General features: G+C 40.2%; 1 protein-coding gene across 5 annotated transcripts in view; it reads right to left on the minus strand.

Annotated features, from left to right (window-relative positions):
• zbtb20 (zinc finger and BTB domain containing 20) overlaps positions 1-15865 on the minus strand; it is a 29852-nt gene extending 13987 nt beyond the window's left edge. The window contains exons 1-3 of one of the 5 annotated variants that reach the window (XM_061299813.1): positions 15596-15865; positions 14366-14432; positions 264-388 (exon numbers count right to left, since the gene is read on the minus strand). The gene's annotated coding sequence lies outside the window, so the exon portion shown is untranslated. Of the gene's footprint in view, positions 1-263; positions 389-499; positions 1200-1220; positions 2608-14365; positions 14433-14857; positions 15439-15595 lie in introns of those variants that run through there. The other 4 variants (XM_061299809.1, XM_061299812.1, XM_061299814.1 and 1 more) reach the window with 4 other exon arrangements.
• Positions 15866-21589: the final 5724 nt, after the last annotated feature.

Raw genomic sequence — 21589 nt, forward strand, 5'->3', positions numbered from 1 at the left:
TATGAAATCTATTTCGAGTCAAACAGACTGAAAAAACAAAGCATGGTCACAGCAAGCCAAGGCAAATAGCTTTTGAGAAATGCTTCAAATTTCCACTTGCGCATCGGTGCATGATAGATGTGAAATTAACAAAAAGTGTGGAGCATATAATCATAATGTAATAACCCTAATATTCCCATATCCTGAATCCAAATGAGACGGTATTTCCAAAAAGATAGTAGTATTATGCAAAACACAGTTGAATATGAAAACGAGGGACTCACAGTTAGATGACGTGCGGCTGGTGATGAAGTGCGGGTCAAGCTTCAGTTTGCTGGTGGAGATGGCTGAACAGAGGCCGGGCGCTAGGCAAGGCTGTCAGTCCTCTCTTCCCAAATCATGTGTTGCTCTGCCAAAGTGTTTGCAGGGGAGAGAAGAAGGAAAAAAGACAAAGACAAATCTTTAGATCACATCGATATTGCCACTCCCTCGACGGACCCGAAGCAACACGAATGTCTACCTCCGACATGCTGCAACAGATGTGTGAAGAGTTTTCAATGCCAAATTAAAACAAAAAACAAAAATGGACTGTCCTGTGTACAATTCGGCAACAGGGTGAAAATTATATCGGAGATAGCTAGTCTCTCAGCAGTTATCTGAGTCACTGGGCAACAAAACCACACCCTTAAAAAAAAAACGATCTTGATTCCACATTAATTAATGCACTCAGTGTGTGTATGTGTGTGTGTGTGTGTGTGTGAGCGCGTGTGCGTAAGTATAAGTGAGTGTGTGTGCGCGTGCGAGCACTATTTTCTCATCTCCAACAGCTCAAACAAGACAAAGACGTCCCGCAGTTCTTACAAGTTGTAATAATAAAAAATGAATCCCAATATTAAACACACAAGACATTCATTGCAAAACACAAGCCCGCCATTCAACACCATTAAGCATGTGACAAGCTACTTTTGGTAATGGTTAGGCAAGCATTTATCCAGCAACTTTAATACCGTATATAGAGGGCAGTCTGCAGAAAGTTAAATTAAAGTAGCCTAGATTTAAAAAAAAAAATCTGAAGCAATGTGGTGTCATTTCAGGTCATTCACACTGGGGGGGAAAAATAATTTGCCGCAGTGTGAAATTTCCTTTTGGTGTCCCAATCAGATTTCCAACACGAGAAAGTACATATTTCCAGTCATATTGGAAATGTCGGTTAAAACCTGCAGATTAAAAGTGTATCTGACCTTCACTCAAGTGACCTCTGGTATTCTCCCCTTCCCTCCAACTGAGTTAGGCCAGAACATGTCAGATCTCTTTGTGATTTGTGTCAAAGAACTGGGAATGAAAACGTGAAAGAGTAATGTATTTACTTGCTGTTGGTGTTTCGTTTTTATCGGAATAATTTTATGTCAAATTGTGGTCTTGCGGAGATTGCAAGTACAACCCGATTTTTGGCACACAAAGAAATGGCTTTGAATTTTAAGGACAAAGTATTAGTACTGCAAATGAAACATCGGTGAGCAGAAGTCAAGCTCAAATCTCTAAGTCTGTTAGAAGTTGAACAGTCAAAAATTTAGGCCAAAAATGTATGACTGTCCTCAGGGCAGTTTGTAATCCAAAATGGGTAATTCTGGTATCATCTGCATTAAATGGAAATAGATAACTTTGAAGAGATTTCCCATGGCAGCATGCAAATGTTGGAACGGAACTGGGCCAAGCACAAAACCCTGAGGAGCCCCACCCCGCAAAAGATACGGACAAGGCGATCCAACAGAAAACAGAGGTAAGAATATGAAGCATTGAAAAGACACACCTACTGCCTTGAGCAGAACCTAAGGAGCAACAATGTCAACCTAAGCAGGTCAGTGTCAGAAAGGAAAGGAATGAGCAGGCCAAACGTGTGAGCATATTTCGAGAGACATAAACAAACTCTCCTATAAGTGCAATTTGTGTTCTCAGATAATCCTGCCTCATTCGATTTGACTTTGTCAAATTTGAAACTGAATAACCTCCATGCATCTGCCAAAATCCTATTTGCCATCACCATGGCAAATATTATTTGTCAGGTTTGCCTGTTGCCAAGGGCGCTACAGTTAGGCAAAGCAAACAACATACTGTACATATATCTGCCTTTCTGGCTGCCCTGGTTAACGCCGACATGGAAATCCACCTGCCTTAGGGGTAGACTCAAGTGAACGGTGCCAAAAAAGGGGTGCAGGCCAAAGGAGGCAGGCTCCACTTGCCCGGACTGCCACTCACAACAGTGATTCCATTTTAGCCATGACACAGTGGGTGAGCAGCAGCCAGCGCCTACCTGCAGTGAATTCTAATCAGCCCAGGGGTCTGCCTCGCGCCCCCCTCCCCTACCTCCAGTACCCTGCCTCACACTAAAGGGCCTGATGATCCTTCAAAATTAATTAGATCCTGGTAGGTGGCAGCCATTTTCTTCCCACATCCGCACGCTCCACCAAAAAACAAAATTTCTCCCAAATCCAACCAAATCTGAGCCCCCACTCCCCAGCCCCTCGCGCTGATCTCTTTCTCTGTATCGCTACCTGTTTCCTGTTTCATCATCTACCTCGCCGCCTTCCCCCTCCATCTGTCTGTCTCCCTGTCTGAAACAATCACCCACCACTCCTCTCCTTTCCCCAGCTCTCCACCCCGCCCCTCCCCTCACCGCCTGCCTCCATGCTCCGAGCTCTGTGTCTGCCTCTGTGGAGTTTGCTGTCAATAAATCCCCAGAGGTCAGTTTGTCTACTGGAAATCAGACACAATGCTTCAGACCGCCAATGCGAGGCATGCTCTGCTGCAACCGCCACAACAAAGACTGAGGAGGGCTCAGGGGTGGAGGGGAGGTGGTTTGGAAATGGCGGAGGGGTCCAAAAAATTGGGCTGTAACTCCACCAAGCAGCCAGACTCCAGGTTAATCAGCTGCCTGTATTACGTGACAAGCTCATGAAATATGCTGCATCAAATTGGACATCAGTTAATAAGGCGGTGGTGTTGGGGGGGGTTCGAGGCTGGGGCAAGGGGGGGTGAAGTGGCGAGACTGGGGGATGGGGGTTTAAAACAGACAAGAGGCATGCACGCGTATGAAAGGAGCAGTATCAGCCATGTGAATAACATACATCTTGAATATGCTAAATAGTGCTTACAGCGTGCATTCAAGGCCTTTGCTACATTGGCCACATTTACATCTGGAGACAAAAGGCCACATGCAAAGAATTGCGGCCACAACACAACACAAGATCGACATCGCTCTGTTTTTAAGGGATCCTTTATGGGTCTGTTTGAAGCCCCGACTGATTGATGAACACCGTTTGGCGCTGCAATTATTTCTTTTAAAATCAGTACGCCTTGCATACGTAGATACGTCACGTTTAATAAAACGTGTTTGGGGAGAACAATGGCAAATTAAACGGCGTTGATCAGACAGGTGACAATGACCTCAATAGAGGAGCCTGTCTTTTATTCTCTTTTCTGACTAGGCTCCTCATTAAAGTACTAAAGAATGCATTAGGTGTTTGTCTATAACGCTGAGGCGTTGGAAAGCACGCGGAAATGTTTCACATACTGTGAGAAACATTTTTTCATCTCTTCAACTTGGAATTTGTGAGGCGTAACGCAACCTAACTGATTCAATTTTTTTCCAGTGAGTCATGATGTCTTGTGATTATTATGGAATGTTTGAATTACATTGGAAGTCAGGGTTGGCTTTACGTTTTATTCAGGAGATATTTTCTCCTGAACTTCAAACTTGCCCAAAAATATGCCAAAAGAATACATTTACATAACAGATGCAAAACAACATTTCTCTTGCTTGCATAGCTGCTCGAGTTGTAAAGTAACAAGAAAGGGACCAAATAATGCAACATTTTTCAGCTCAAATGTCTTGAATAACTACATTTCATAAACTAAATGGACTTGGTAAGATACACACAAAGGCTAAATACACATTAGGGCTGAATAACAACACAAAATCAACGTGTTAAGACATTCAGTCCAACAACAGGGAGAAAAAAACTCAAATGTGGTGAAATGAAATAAATCCCCGCAGAGAACAACATACAATAAACACAAATGCAGGACAGTCTAAATATTTTTTTTGACAGGACAGCTTGCTCAACTTTCTGTCAAAAACACACCCACCACCACCCGTTAGCCATAGCAGATCCTTTGTCCAGTTACAGATGGGAGCAAATTCTACACCAAATTTCTTTTCTCTCTTTTTTTTTTTTCCTGTCGAGTAAAGTTAGCACGGACATTCACTTTATTCCATGGCAACATTTCACCCTGCACGCTAATTAAGTACTGCAAATATTGTCCATGAGCTGTGCTTTTGTTAAAGCGCATTTGACCCAAAAGACCCATCTGACAACTCACATGACCGTCTCCTAAAGTCCTTCACCCGCCTCCTCACCCAAAGGCAGGTAATGCTCATTTCAAGACTTATCATTAATGATTATTTATCAAGAGTAATTAAGCATCAGCAGAGGCTGCCTCGTTACAGTAATGTCAAGGATGATTTGTTACAAATTCCGCTTCAGAAACCATAAATGTTTTTTGTTTGTGTCACAATACCAACAATAAATAGCACGAAATATGAAAAAATGTTAACATATTATAAAGTAGACTCAAGTCATAACATCCAAATAAAAAGTCTCGCAGCTATTGTGTGATGAGAAGAAAAATGCGACAAGGTTCTTTAGTGTATTGTCTAAAAAATAAAAAAATCCAACTGCAATCATAAGAGTGAGAGTATTTTGAGGTTATAGTGTTGTGTGTGTGAGTGTATGGCCATATGTAGTGACATGTGTGTGTGTGTTCCTGAACGCTTTAAACACTTCCAACTCTGTGACCTACATGTTACATCCATCTGTGCATTTAAGTACACAAAAGCAACACTCTTTATCCTTACATGGACACAAAATCCTTTGGGTTGGAGTTTTTTTGGCAAAAGATCCTTGGCTCTCATTATGCCGATACATTTATTGGCCACGTTGGATAGACCGGCACGATCTGAGACATGAGGAGCTGAATCGAGTGTTAAAAAAAATGTAATCGTGTAGAGTTTATTAAGGTTTTCATTTAATGTTATATTTACTATTGTGCTTGTTGTTTTGTGTGCTGTATAAATGAATTATGGTTCAATACGCAACCACAATCATAAACATTCAAGTATTCGATTCAAAAGTATTTATTTTTGTTATTTTTTTCTTTTTATCTTTGGATAGGAGGAATGTTTAATTCCGGAAGTACCAGCCTGTAAAATCGATTGATATCAACTGGATTTTGGCAGTGTGTGTTTTAGCACGAGGTGAGCAGCTGAACATTCGACAAACAGCGTGTACAAGGGTGCTTTAAGCTGTTCAGCTTGACCCAGCACTTTTTGTCAGTTGGCCTGTGTTTCAAGGGCCCGCAATTGAGCCCCTCTTGTAGACGGTGGCCGGCTCAAAACACTCTTTGGAAAAACTGACAGGGACAAATAGCTTAGCGTGACGGATGAAATGGGGAAAACACACCAAGATCTACGACCCGAATGCTGCATGTCACGGTGCATCATTGATCAGCTAAACGGCTGCTTTAGACTTAAGCATTCATACGTGAATGTCACATCCGTGAATTCAAGCACTTGGAAGTGTATTTATAGTTTGGCACGTCTTTGTGTAGTAAACACATGCATATGATGCAAACCTCATCAGCTCACTTGACATATGACCCATCTAAAAGTGTCACGCTGACGCGCTGAAACGCGGCTCGACCACGTGACGACTCGTGCACCAAGTGCTCTACGACCCAGCTGAGCGATTCCGATTATGTAATATAACTTCAATCATATACTCCGCCGTGCTACGGCACATTGAAAATGCAAAGGTATCGTTTTAGTCAGCCAGGCAGCGAAGAGCTGCAGTCTGAGCTCATTGGGAAATATTATCCATATAATAGTGTTGCAAGATGGATCTGTTAAGCAAGCTAGGTCCTGCATTTCACAAGAAAACAAAATGTCTCTTTCGCAACTGTATATAAAATCAATGACGACATGATGAAAATAATTAAACAAAATAAAAGCTATAATGGGCCTGAATGGAAAATTCCATTATTCAGCAGAGACCATCAGCTAATCCATGGAAAGTACGGTCAATCAATTGGAAGAAAGTTGCAGCTAAAAAAGCTTCTTTACAATGACCAAAGGCACGATCATAAGATGAGTTTATAAGAATCTGGTGTGACACACTGTTACTCAACACATTGGAGATATCTGCCCCCACTCTAAACTAGTTGTATAATCTAACACGCACATTTATCTGTGCTCGCCCCACTTTTATGATACAGAATTCTTATGCACGCAAACGAAGGAAAAAAACAAAACTTCAAGGTTGCAGACGACCACTTTGTGTACGACTTGGCACGCTGAATTAAATTCCTGAGGTTGTGATTTCTGTACGTGCACCATAACATTAACAAAGTGATGTGCCAACTCCAATTTACCGTCAAGCGACAAAGTACCGTTGTCTAATCTGAAAAAATGTTTTTTTAAAAATCCGCCAGGATATTCATGTTCAGCTGTGACTGATACTATCTTGTACATTTATTTTATATTTATATATATTTATATTTGTGCTTTTCAACTAAACTCTAGAACAGTGGTTCTTAACCTGGGTTCGATCAAACCCTGGGGATTCGGTTAGTCGGTCTCAGTCGTTTGCCAGAGCCACCACTGCGGAGGTCTGAACACACCCGTTTTACCGAATAAATTCGTGATGATCCATATCTGAACTGGTCTTGCAAAGGCAACAGCAGATGTCACATTGACTTGCAGGTATGTAATTTGTTTTGAGTTCATGCGTTGTGTTGGTTTTGTTCATTGAACAAGGTGATGTCCATGCACGGCTCATTTTGTGCACCAGTAAAAAACATCGATGTCTTGAATTGTTTTTGTTTTTTTTCACTAAAGAGGAGTTCGGTGAATGCGCATATGAAATTAATGAGGTTCGGTACCTCCAAAAAGGTTACGAAACCGCTGTCTTAGAATGATGCTCTTTCATAGACACACTTCCGCCCTTGCATTTCACTTCATTTGCATAAAATTTATAAATGCACAGAACTTTGTGCTGGTAAAATTCCACAAAAAGCTTGCGTCCTATCATTAACTTTGGCATAATTAAACATTTGGTAATGCTCAGGTATGACTCCAGGAACAAAATGTCAAGGTGGTTTTACGAGTTATATTGCTTATAAATTACTGAGCACACAACCACACATTATACTATCATACAAATGGTTTACAAACATTCAAGTTTTCTTAAGGACACCATCTTTTTTTCTAAGCATTTCAATTTGACAAATTTTAAAAAGAGGAGGGTGATCATTTGTTTACTGTAATACAAGCCTCCAGCTGTAAGTACAGGCTCAAATGTATCTTATCACACTATGTACATACTTAGTTGTTTACTGTTTCTAACCAGAAAAGCCAGTCTAGCCGTACAAAGCCGAATGCAATAAAAATAAAAGCCCACTTTGTTTGCAAGCGTTTCCAACGTCTTACTTGACTAACGTTGTTTGTTGCTAAGAGATGCAATGGATTAGGATACGAGCAACACCACAGAACACTGTGCCTTCCCCAGCGCTACACTTCACAGATTTACTGTCATTTACTGTTTAGTGGCGTAGTTGTTGTCTCGAATGTGAGTCACTACAGATACGCCTCATAGCACATGATCGCCCTTCAGTTTGGCCAGTGGTAATCACCAGCCTGGCTAATGCACATGAATGGCTGGTTAGTGTGGTCGCTTTGGATGTGGCAGAATTCTTTTCTTTGAAGAGCAGTCCCCCCCCCTCCACACACACACACACCCTACCCTGAATGCAACCAAAGCACGTCAGCTGGTTCTGGTAACATTCCGCTAAATATCGTGCCACGTGACCCTTGGTGCGGCTTTGCCATCTGAATCCTTACCGAAATACCAGAGGGATTGAAGGCGGGTTTTCGCGTAACTTTTTTGCGTAACAACTCTTTAATGACTAGTTGCTGCTACTTCAATAGGAGTGTTGCAATACACTGACCATTAACCCTCTATTGAGGTAAAGAATGAAAAATAGAAAACGCAAACTGCAGTTCACTATAAAAATGAATGAGACATATTTAGCTGTTGGACTGTATTTACGGTGTAACAGTTGCTGGTGCTATTACATATAGTTAAAATTAGTCAAATGTGTGGCGTCAGCATGTGTGACCGCAGCAGTTGCTGTTGCTTTTTGAATAACACTTGACTGCTGCCTACATCTTCATGCAGATAGGGATTTTTTTTTTTAAATGTTGTTGTATGTTGACTTATGTTGTATAAAAAGTCTACCCCCCCCCCCCCCCTGTTCACCTGCCATGTTCTTGTTATAAAAAAATGAAACCAAGATAAATGATTCAAAAATGTTTCTACCATTGATGTGACTTGAACCTCTACATTTCATTTAGCTTTTTTCAAGGGCGGGGGGAGTAAAAATAAACAACAGGAACAATGTGGTTGCAAAGGGTGTTATTTTCTCTTGAAAGTACACAAAACATACACGTTAGTCACTTTTATTTTGCAGTGACAAGGTGTTTTTTTTTCCTTAGACCATGTTCTTGTTATAAAAAAATGAAACCAAGATAAATTATTCAAAAATGTTTCCACCGTTTATGTGACCTGTAACCTCTACATTTCATTTAGCTTTTTTCAAGGGCGGGGGGAGTAGAAATAAACAACAGGAACAATGTGGTTGCAAAGGGTGTTATTTTCTCTTGAAAGTACACACAAAACATACATGTTAGTCAGTTTTATTTTGCAGTGACAAGGTCTTTTTTTTTTCCTTAGACCTTGGTCACGGTGAAAAGAATTATGAACATTTCAAAATAGCAATCAGTGTTAGCACAAAAGCTTTGGGCTTATGCTTGAAAGCAAAAAAACAAAACAAAAACCTCATGTCAAGACAACCCTAACAGAACAGCAAAATTTGATTTGGGGCTAATTGGAAAAACTTAAAATGGAGGCAGTTGTGTGCTGACTACCACTTAACAAGAGATTGAATGTGATTGGTTGATTCTACACACAGTCAAAATCCAACAATTAGAGGGTGTGCGCACTTGTGCAAACACATTTCAGTTTTACTTTCCTCTAAAACGTTTTTTTGAGATGTACATGTTATAGGTCACATTATTGGTGAAAAATGCCCTATGATGGTCTCATCACAAAAGTTGGCATTTGAAAAGAGGTGTGTAGACTTTTGATATCCACTGTACAGTGCAGAGGTATGTGCGGACTTCCCCATAAAAGACCCAAGAACAATGGAAGGGAGGTTTTTACTCTCTCACAAAACAGCTTGACATGGTTGTGCATGCACATGATTCAACGTTATGCATTTACAGTATTTGGAGTCGGCCCCCTTTTGTATGTACAGTTTTGATCAGATTTTAACTAGATACTTTGGTGAGATACATTCCCATGACCTTGTTGCAGCAAAAAAGAAGAGTAACCAACTTGTATCTTTGTGTGTACTTTGAAGAGAAAATAAAAACCTTATGCGTGGCAACAGCACAATACATTCCACAAACCTGAAGCTGCGAGTGCTCTGTTTGGTTTCTTTGTATTTATCCTAAACGTCAAGCATATTGTGAAACAGTCTCATTAACTTTGCCTGAGACCAAAATAGTTTTTCACCATTTGGTAGTTGAGAAACAGGTACCGCATACCTTTCCTTTCATCGTGAGCATAAAGCTTTGGCAACCAACACGAGGAAGAAGGAAAAATTTTGGTTCGCAGTTTACCGTTGAGAGCAGCCAAACTAATAACGACTCTCCAGCAGGAGGGGGGGGGGGGGGGGGGGGGAATCTAGATCTTTCTGTGTCTTTATCAAGGTTGACTTTCGGGCAATAAACAATGTCGACAGTATCCAAGAGCGATATTTGGAGAGGGATTATATCACACTCACAATAAAAATGAGAGTTCAAAAAAGAACTGAAGTGTCTGCCAAAAAGCTTCTTCCAACAAACAATGTGTATTGTTTTGGCTGTATTGGTTAGATTGTGCAGGGAAAAATGCTATATATTCAATGTAAACACCTCCAAAATGTCTTCATTTTAAGACAGCAGCGCAACAATGTAAACAGTATTGTGGATTTAGTTTAGTCCTTCCACAGTGCATACAGACAAACCTGGAGAGAGAGCCTGTGCGCAACCTTAACATTTTGGCGGCTGTGGGTTCTGTTTGCTGGCTCAAGGCTTAAAAAAGGTCTTTCCCGAGCCAAGATGGAAGCAGAAAATACAAAAGTGTTAGTATATTAGTTTGAAAAGTTACCAAGCATTCTTTGAATAAAAAAAAACCTTAGCAACATAGCAAACTGCTCAACCTCTGCTACGCTTCTTTTCCCATGCAGCGAGGCCCAGCTCACCATGACTTGTAGCGAACCATATGGGTAACAGGGTGAACTGAGGACACACATGCCTCTTGGCAAACTCACATCTTCACTATTAGAATCCAGGATACATTTTTCACATGATTTGAATGCCAGGACCTGCTTGTGTGTTCAAAGCAACCAAATGCAAACTAAGTTTCAACGCTTGTGTCTTTCTTTCTCTATCGCTCTCACACACACACACACACACACACAAATGAACTTTTTCACAAAGTTTACGCCACACATTCTATTACTTTAACAGAGCTCTGTGTTATTAAGAACTTTACTCGTGGACGCTAAAAAGCTTCGGGACAAGCTCTTGTTTTTATAGCAAACAGAAGAGGCTTTGAAAAAGTAACATGTAAAAAGAATCATGGCAGTTGAGCTAAGGTAATGGCAACACATGGTCCCACGAGTCAATAGCATCTGATGAACACTGTAATTACTTTAAAATGATTTATTGTGCGTGATTATTTTACAAAGAACTGCAAACCCTGCGAAGGACTGAAACGATTTGACATGAAAGCTTTCCATGACGTAAAAACTTGTTTTCATTGAACACGGCAAAACTGCGCTATACTAATTAAATAAATAATAAAAGGGTGATTTCTTGTTCTTTTTTTTTTTTTTTTTATTATTCCTATAGCTCGCTGTAACATCTCTACTGTTTTGTCTCCGTCGTTCACCGTCAGGTCACAGATAGCCCATATAGACTCTGGACGTATGGTGGTGTAACTGTATACTCTCTGTACAGTAAGCCAGAGCAGTAACATTTCGACATGCCGTCCCATGTTGGAATGTTTGCTTTGTATTTGCAGTGTCGAGAATATCAAACAATGCAATCCAAGAAATGCTGTATTTATTATCGCGCCAAACGACGGCAATGACATTGTGCTTCATATGAGTGACATTTAGACAGTATTGCATCGGCACAAAAGCCTGCTGACAACAACGTTCACAAATTGGGCCTCAATGTGTGCTTTCATTATGCATTCCTGTGATACTGGCAGGGAGCAAAGATTCCAAAGCGAAAGAAACAGAAAAATATGCCTTCAAGTTTTGTGAGTCAAAAGATTTGGAGGGGTTCCGAAATTGGCTATGCAATTCAGCCAGTTTCAAGAACCTAAAACATATTTCCTTAAACACGGGAGCATTTGAGCCTGCCAAATTAAAAAAGAAATAGTCATTATGAAAGTTAAATTGAAGTCCAATGAATGCATCAAATTGGATGGAAAATATTTAGTTATTCCATGTTCGATCTTGATTGAAAGAGAAAATTCACCACATTACAAAAGATCACCACACCCAACCCTCCATGCCCACACCAGATTAGTTTCTTTCCTTGTCTTGCTGCTGAGAGGAAAATTACCAAAATTCATGTAACAGCATTTTTCAATTGCACGAAAGCAGCGAGAGGTTGCACCGCAGAAAACTCTCATTAATTACATGCAACAGCAGCACATTTCCCTGTTGTGTTACTAGTATGGGACAAGTTGTTTTTGTTGGGACAAAAATACGGTTCTGTGCAATGGCAGCAATCCACCAAATTATTTCTTGTTTGCTAACATTCACATTCGGCCCAATATTTAGGAGGATTACCATTTTTTGCAGTCACTTTTTTTTAAATCTATGCACAAACAATATGTTCATCTGAATAATGCCAGCTGCTGCCACAGGTTTCTGCTACTGTTATTATTATTATTAATCACAAAAGGATTTTTTTCCCCCTGTTCATCTATTAATCTAAAACTCGACATCTCAATGCAGTTCTATTTTTTCCCGGCTGTTTTATAAAACAGCATATTTGAAAATTCACAAACACCAATAATTTTAGCACTAAAAGTATCCTTTTCGGTCAAACAGCTTCTCTAAGTAGGTGTATTTATTATTACCAAAATATAAATAATGCATGCTTGCATGCATACATACATACATACATACATACATACATACATACATACATACATACATACATACATACATACATACATACATACATACATACATACATACATACATACATACATACATACATACATACATACATACATACATACATACATACATACATACATACATACATACATACATACATACATACATACATACATACATACATACATACATAAAAACATAATCCTCAGAAACCTGCCCAGAAATGTATTGTGGTGTTAAATTATACATTTGTACTGCTATTTGTAATCATATTTACAATAATGTCTTATGTATAATTATTACTATGTTTGTATTCATTACACATATATATATTGTGTATTTTTTCACATACTGTATTACAATGAGTTGGATGGTAACCATTTTGACTTGAGCTAACCTTACCAAATATGCTTCCTGGTAAAGTACTACAAATTTTCACCTGAACCAAAGATTATCTTTCCTCAAGCTTGAGAAGAGTATTTTACCAGGCAACATGTGGGCTGGAAAGGACGAAAAGTGCTGATAAAGACACAAGGAATGAACATCAAATGAGTTTCGGTGTGTGTCGTTTGTTCCGACAGCAAATTGAAAATACATTGCCAAAATGGTTGTCAAGACTACAGTGGAGCCAAGATGGACTCTAAAGGATGATTGGATTTCAAGATCTGCTATTTTTTATAATTTTATTCTATATTCTTTACTTGAAAATATTTTGTGTATGAAATGCATAGCACAGGGACATATTTCTGCCAAATTTATAATAAAGCAATATCCAAAACAGAAGCATCAAATGTATACATACATATATATTTTTAAATGTAAACTGTACCCATGACTAATATTGAATGCTCTGTGATACTCGCTTCTATCTTGAAAATATTTGCTGGTAAAAGGTTTTGTGCAAGAGAAAAAAAAAAAAATCACGAAAATGTAACACCACATGGTCCTTCAATTGGGGCCATAGTCAATAACATCATTTGAAATAGTGACCTGTAATTTGTATGCAGGTTTGGTGAAAACAGAATTTAAGACAATCACTGTGAATGTCACTAAATTAAACACATCTGCAAGACTATTTGAAATATTAAATGTGTGACTTGATTGAGGCTGTCCAAAGATTTTTTTTCTGTTGTTTATGTGTAAAATACATTTGAGGATATGAATTGACAAGCTTCAGACGACAAGAGAAAAATTGTGACACCAAAAGAAAATTGGGATTGATTGCTGGGTGTGGATTAGCACCCTCTTCACACACGCACGCACACACACGCGGGCGCACGAACACGCACACACACGCGGGCGCGCGAACATACACACACACTTAGTTCCTTTCCTTTTGCTTTCTCCTTCATATAATAATGAGCTTCTTGGTCTGCAGACATGCTCTTAAATATTCATTAGTCATGGGTGGGATTTTAAGCAGAGACACAAAAAGCGGACGCACGGTGATGCACAAACACTGTGCATATTAATGTACACGTGGAATATATGCATAAAATAAATAGTGATTCCACCGAGATGAAACATGTCACACTGAGGCCTTATCTCGCCTCCTCTGGGCTGATGAAATCACTTTTGGACATCAAGCTGCGGTAAGAGCTCACGCACACACACGCACACACACATATACACAAGTACTCTTCAATTCATCAAACAATAAAAAATGTCCAAAAATACAGGTGTTGAGTTTAGTCTTTGCAGATAAAAGGACTCAATCCCACATGCACATTTTACTGCACTCTCCCACATGCCAGCCAGTCGATCAATACAATCACATTTGCAATGATCTCACATCACATGTGCCACATCAAGCAACAATAGTCCCCCTTCCACATGTGTCAAGTCACAAATGAACCATTTATTCCATAAGGGACTGTAACTAATTTCTGTTATGGTGGCAATTTATGGAAGAAAATCCCCCAAACTGAAAACCAAAAGGAGGGTTTGAGGATAAAATAATCAGGACTGGTTTTGCTTGGTTTGGGGCAACAACAGGTTCAACCTCTGACATTGACCCACAACGCACCCAACTTGGATGGTGCCGCATCGTGGAGCGTTTAAGGCACACAAGAACTTGCATGATGTCCACGAATCTGACGAAGGCAAGCACAGTGGGACAACATCTGTTTGCAACTCACACACTCGCACGCTCTGTCTTGTCCTCACACACATACACACAAAAAAAGCTCACACACATTTAGCCGCACGAGTGTATGATGCCGTAATAACTGTCAAGTTCGGCCCCGTCAGATAATTTGAGGACATCGTATATACATCCACCTTTACGTAATAATACTTTTAAAAAAAACTTGCTTCTGACCCCTCCTCCCCCTATCAAAATACCCTAAAGGCGCACTAAAAAGCTCCTCTTGCAACTTTAATCACACCACAGCATGCACGGCTCCAAATCTAGGCCAGCCTCCGCCAAAAAAAAAAAAAAACATTTTCACATATCGCTAGCAGATCATACAAGGTGCACAATGAACTTGAGACACACACAACCGATTCGAAGCTTAACTGTATTGTTGAAGCATTAGCCAGGCTTCCTTCTCTGCTCCGATGAGCACGTCTACGTGTATCACCATCTCCAAAAGCTCTATTGATATTAATTCGTGTAAAAAAAATGTGGGGCGGACATGTGCTCGGTTGGAATCGAGGTTAAGTTCCACAAAGTGATATCGCATGGAGAAGAAGTGGGCGCTTGCGTGCCATGCTTGAGAAAGCGAATCTGAAGTGACCTAAAATCCAAAACGCGCACACTTGTTCCGCTGTGTAAAATGTGAGCATCGCTGACGGACACTCGAACGCAGCAGCATTGTTCTCAAGTTAAAAAAAAAAAAAAGAAAGAAAAGCGTCAAAAGAATAAAGTACCGGGGGTTACGTTAGGTTGGGTTATGTTAGGTAGGTGGGCACGATGACAATAGTGACAGATGGGGAAACTTGCGTCATGTCCAGCTTGTTTCCCCCCCTCCCCGAATATAAATGGACATCGAAGCCTGGTGGCAGCGTGGACTGAGCCCACTTCTCTTGCACGGAGGACGTTTCGGTTTCGCCGTCCGACATTTATTGAATTATCACAATTAAGTTCGCGATATGATCAAAAAGAGTGCACGCAAGTCGCGAGCACCCCCCCTCCCACCACCGCAAATAAAAAAAAACACACACACGGAACCCGTCACACGGAAAATCCCTCTCTCCAATGCAAATTTCCGTCCGACCCCTTTACTTAGTTACTTCCAAAAAATCCTTGTCTTACCTCCACTTCGAAGCTCGCTGCCCCTTGCAAAAAGTGGCATGGATCTTCCCCCACGATAACGTCTGAGCTAGAAGATGTCTAACGTGTCCCTTTCACTTTGTTTCATTTCTCACTTCCATCTTCTTTTCATCTCATCAATAAACACACGCTGCAGCCTACCTTCATAGAAGCAGCTCGCTTCAAATGTGCCCTCCCATTTTTTAACTATACATCGGGTACTTTGAGAGGGGTGGGGGGTGGTGGAGGGTGGGGGTGCAGGCACGCCTTTTCACTTAAAGCTGCCATTGGGGGAGAACAGTGCACCGTCTTGGGTTGCTCGTCACTTATTGAACCCCCCACGGAAGAGAGAGAGGGGAGCGAGAGAGGCTCCATTATGTGCAAGCAGTGGGAGTTGTTATAGTACTACTACTAGTGGTAGTAATGTGCCTCCTACTCGTTGAGGAGCCACAATATTTACAAATAGAAACCGCGGCGGTGACATGTCGGGCTGTAAACACGTATGGTAAACCTCACTTTGAAATAGTCACATATGCGTGTTTGGTAGACATGAAATAAGGAACTCGTGCTGAGAGAATCAACCGCGTCCACAAATGTGAATGAACTCTCATATATCTTCCCCTCTCTCTTCCTCCTCCGCCTCCCTCGTCTGTCACAAGGACGGCGGAGGAGCCCATCATGTGTCCATCACGCGACACAACTTCCTATTGGACGCTGACGATGTCACTCGGTAACTCGCCTCCCGGTTGGTTGGAACCGCCGCCAATCGCGCGCTGGGCACCAAACAAGCTAGATTGTCTGCCGTGTCTTCCACTTTCTACGCATTTCTATTTTCTCATTTATTTATTTTTTAACGTCCCGAGCTGACCTCGAGTTTGGGAGCAGGGGGGAACAAACGGTGCCGGTTCGCCCGGCCAATCAGATTTGGTAGAGGGATTGCTTTTTTTTTTCCTTCCTCGTGTTTTTTTTCTTCTCTTCTTCCAATGCCTTGAGATAGATTTGGCTGGCACAGAATGAAGCAAATGGGTCATGTGGGACCGACCCCCCCGGACCCCCTTAATGTCCCCCCTCCCTCGCTGTCTAGACAGTGACAGGTGTGCGTGTGTGCGTGCACACGCGTGTCTGTAGTCCACATCAGAATAATGAAGCACGCGGTGGGTCGTATTCGATAATGATCGTGTATTATTCATGTGTGAAAAGCGTGCCGTGGATGGCCACGGAGACGTATCAACCAAAGCATCGCCTCATCTTGGGAAAAAAGGAAAGAAAAGAAAGGGGGGGGGGGGTTGCGTTTCCTGACAAGGAGGTCAGCTAAGGTTACGCGCGTGCAGCGCGCCTCGTCTCCACATAAGCATCGCGAGTGTTCGTGTCATGGCGGCATTTTTGAAAAAGAAAAAGAGCCACTCTTCCAACAACTTCAACAAGTACCAACGGAAAGGTAAAAGAGGCGACCTTTCAGACAATCGCCATCTCCGAGCTGTGCTGCCAGAATGTGGGGAGACCTCGGTTCGGGATGTTGGTTGCGTGTGCGCGTCAGCGTGCGCTGAGCTATGCGCGCCCTCTGCAGGCCTCGGATATGGCTCGGCGCCACGGGTTCAACGGAGGACAAGCCTCCCGCCACTGCTTTGACCTACATCATTACGTGCAAGAGAAACGCCCTCATGAAACGGACTTCAGCCACTTTTCTACTTTAGTAAAGCTATAAACGCCTAGGGGAAACAACAACAAAAACCCATTAGATTGATTTAATATTTGTGATTGCCTTTTGTTACTTTTCTGCTTTCATAAACCTACTAACTCAAATGACAACTTTGTTCAAATCTGTGGTTTTGAAACTGTAAAATGCAATGCTTTGCGCTCTGACCATTGAAATACAGCAAAGTAGTAGGCCTAAGTGTTCATCAAAATGAAATTTAATTAATAAACAGTAAAAAGCTATATTATAGAGGTTCAACATTATCAGCACTCAAATACCCCCAAAAATTGCCACTAATAATTCACTCAAAACTGTATTGCACATAAAAGGCAAATTAAAAATTATATTTGATTGAATTACATACATTTTTAAAAAATAAGTTCTTAAAGAATAATTACAAATGCTTGTGCCTAAAAGTTAAACACAACCGAACAGTAATAGCATTCTTTTAAAATAAATTACACAGTAAAATGTTTTAAAGAGGTTCCATGCACAGCTTCAGGCTTCATTCTAATACTGTATAATTGATTGCATTTCTCATATTAAAAAGACTTTAATTTCTATTTAAGTCAATAATTATTTCCCATATAATATATTTTTCCAAAGGTATTGGTATTGCTATGGACTATTAAAAGATGTACATTATACATATATGTATACCAAAACTTAAAGCATGTTTTTCTCAGCCACATGCCACAGATTTTAGCGACATACCAAAGCATGTGTGTGGGCGTGTGTGTGTGTGTGTCAGTTAAAACTGCTGGGCCAAAATGAAGATAATTAAAACAAGTTACTAGTGACTTTTGCATAGCACTGGGCTGTATGCAAATTTCTAATGAAACTATTTTATTTACCAAATATGTATGGAAAAAGCTTGAATTACAGAATCATTCTTGAATGTGCTCTTTAAATTTCATTTCAAGGGTGTTTAGTATTAGCTTTATTTGCACAAGCTTTAATAGTTAAGATTGGAGCATTAGAGTTGTTAATATTAGTTGCATGTATGGTTAAAAGCTGAGTCTTTGTGAAGGTGTGGCTGACTGAGAAGACAAAAAAAGAATGTCAGGTAACTGATAACTTCCACGGTCTTCCTAAAGTTTGCAAAACGTATTGAAATGGGATTTTTTTTTAAATTTACATTTGTGCACCTCTCTATTGATGTTTTGAAATTTTAAGGTTCCTAAGTTATTTTTCACCCACACAATTTCAACAATGATTCTCATCTCTGCTATATTTTTCCACCTACCTAACCTTGACAGTCGAACCTGTTATTGTGTTATAAATAAATGTTCCCAGAGATAAAGAAAGGTGAGGGGAAAAAAAAGAATAAATTACGCCTCATACATTCTTCATTGATTCTCTCATCAGTAAACACCAGAGTCCTTATTAAAAGAAAAAAGCTGTTAACCTTAAGATTCAAGAGTTTTTACTCTAAGGAAACCTTAAGGAAATCCGTGCAAGTGTGCAAACTTTGTTGTAACACTTGAGTTTTGGGAACTGCAGGTCAAGCAACATCTGTGGATAGAGCCAACAGAGGGCAGCAGTTGGATTTGTCCTCTTCCGTGTTTTTGTACATTCATTCAAGTGACCTTTGGCATTTTTGTGGAAATATAAAAAATACTTTTACTCACTAGCAATTTGGCTGAAATATTTAAATAAAATTCAGGAAATTATTGAAGTTCCATGAACTTTGAAATGTGCGATGTGTCACAGTGTTATTCGTCAGGTCAGGCTGCTGATTGTTTCCCTTCTCTCCTTTTTGATTTAAAACATTAATCTGTAAATGGCCGCGGGTTTTTAATTTTACAGGGTCGAAACAACTCATTACAAACCAAATGCCAACCTGCAATGTTCAAACTTGTTTGGAACAAATGAGATTAGCTGTGATTCAATTAGCAGTGGAATTAGAAATGTTATTACCAAGTCTAACTTTTACTGAGTCATTTATTTCATATTTGGAATCCAATAGGTAGAAATTGAAAGGCAATATACGCACATACAAAATGACACACATTTCCCTGAAGACTGCAACAAATGGGCCAATCCAAATATTTTTTCCAAGGTCCAAGTCTATTGCAGATGAATAGAGTACATATTAAATGACATACCACAAAAAAACTCATATTAAATGACATACCACAAAAACGCTCCAAATGTGGGAAAGTGGTGGACATTTTTTTGTCCTCGCTCTTCATTGTCTCGAGTGCCTCATGTGTCTGAATGTTCGGTCGGACAAACATTGATACAAAATGTCTTCTTTTGATTGTGGTTCCAGTATGCTAAAAGCTGTGACAAAGACACTTTCTAAAAATTGTTTTAAAAACCTATTTGTCAAATTCACTTTCCTTTTAGCTATCACTTCTTTAGTTGACATCAAGAAAACACACGTACGCACGCATGCGCACACGCATGCACAAACACGCACACACACACACACACACGCACACACACACAAACACACACACACAGATACACACACATGCACAAACACACACACACACGCACACACGCACACACACACACACACATACACATCTACTCTGTCAAAAGTGTTATTAATAAAACATACTTTGTTATCTAATTAACCAAACAACATGAAAAAATCACCAGTGTTGGGAAAGATATACTTTTTATCATTGGATTCTATGTATCTACTTATGTGTGCAAGATCTTCCACAGTATGTGACAGTTTGACCTCGTGATAATGACTTGGGAGCATATGCCTGGCTAAGGAGCACAAGACTGGAGTCATGAGTCGCGCTATACAATAAACTCCTTAGTTAGCTATACATGAACAGACCATGAGGTTGTTATGGGATCGCTGAAGCAGACAAACGTCTTATTTAAGTAGAAGTCATGAGTACGCCACAGATGTATGCATCCCAGGGGCACTAAGACTACGTCTTTGTTAAGCTAAAGTCACGAGACGACCACACTGCTCTTTCTATAATAGCATCCCTGTTGTTCTGTGGTCATGAGATGTAATTATGAGATGTCCTTCCTGTTTAAGAAACTATGCATTCATGTAGACTCCCCCCATTGTTGTTCCTCAATAAAAGGCACGTCCAAACTGGAGGAAGAGCGCGAATCTCAGCCACAGACGCTCTGTGTCTGGTTTGCACCCTTCTGCAGAATTCGCTTGCCATCAAAGACATCTCCTGCCTCTGTGAGATTCTTTTCAGATCAATGTTGTGAACCCAACAACCAGCCTGGCTTTGAAGCTTCATTTATCTTTCTCCCTCCTTTGTCATTGCTGTTGATTGACAGCCGTACTTGTTATATTATACATTAATCTTGACTGAACTCAGATATAAACACTACGTGTGACATTATAGGGCATTTGTTACAAATGTTACAAGGGCAACTGTTACAACCACAAAAAAGCAATCCGTAATGTGAGGAGGCCAACAACATGTACTCATATTTGTATATTTGTTGTTGAGATATATTAAAGTTAAAATAGCAAGTAAAGCAAAGCTTGCAACATTTTGCAAAAGGCTTCTCATCTTCTAAACACACTCACAGAACACAAGCGCACAAAAGAACACAACTTTGCTCTCTTTTGGGTTCTTTCTGGTATTTTGGTTTTAATTTGTCAATTACCGGTCCTAAAATAACTTGGGTGGCAGTGCACAGTGACAACATTGGTATTACATGTTACACTCAATCTAACAAGATGTGATCACAGACGTGGTAGATGTGACAGAGTAAAAGGCCTTCTCACATGACTGCCAAATATTTTTGGGGGGGGGGCTGGGGCACCACTTTGTTGTTGAATCTCCAAAAAAACTATATTTTATTTTGTGCTGTGTTTCATGTGTGAGGCTCGTGTTTTTCTACAACATTTGAGGATTTTAGGCAATGATCAAAACCAAGCAATAAGTCAAGATAGCTTTGTCCCCCTTTTTTTTGTGTTCAGACAATCGGGCACAGTTTTCAACATTCTTGACAGTTTCCGTACTGCTAATGAGTGATGTCAAAATCACAAGCGTGTGTTCTGGTTTTGTCCGATTTTATTTAATTTTTGGAATGCAAATCACCACATTATCCAAGTTAACCAATGAGAACATCAACCAAATAATAATAATAATAATAAATTATATTTATAACGCACTTTATATTCAGGGGAATCTCAAAGTGCTACATGGCAGATAAAAAACAAGAAAACAAAACAAGGACAAGTATAAAACAACTGGACGACAACCATGCAAGATATGAGAGAAATTACGGAAATGCTAAGGTAAAGAGGTGAGTTTTAAGTCCAGTTTTGAAAGAGTCAGTGGATTGGGGTGCTCTTAGGT

The sequence above is a fragment of the Syngnathus typhle genome, linkage group LG15 (genome assembly GCF_033458585.1).
Source record: "Syngnathus typhle isolate RoL2023-S1 ecotype Sweden linkage group LG15, RoL_Styp_1.0, whole genome shotgun sequence".
In the NCBI taxonomy this organism is placed as follows: domain Eukaryota; kingdom Metazoa; phylum Chordata; class Actinopteri; order Syngnathiformes; family Syngnathidae; genus Syngnathus; species Syngnathus typhle.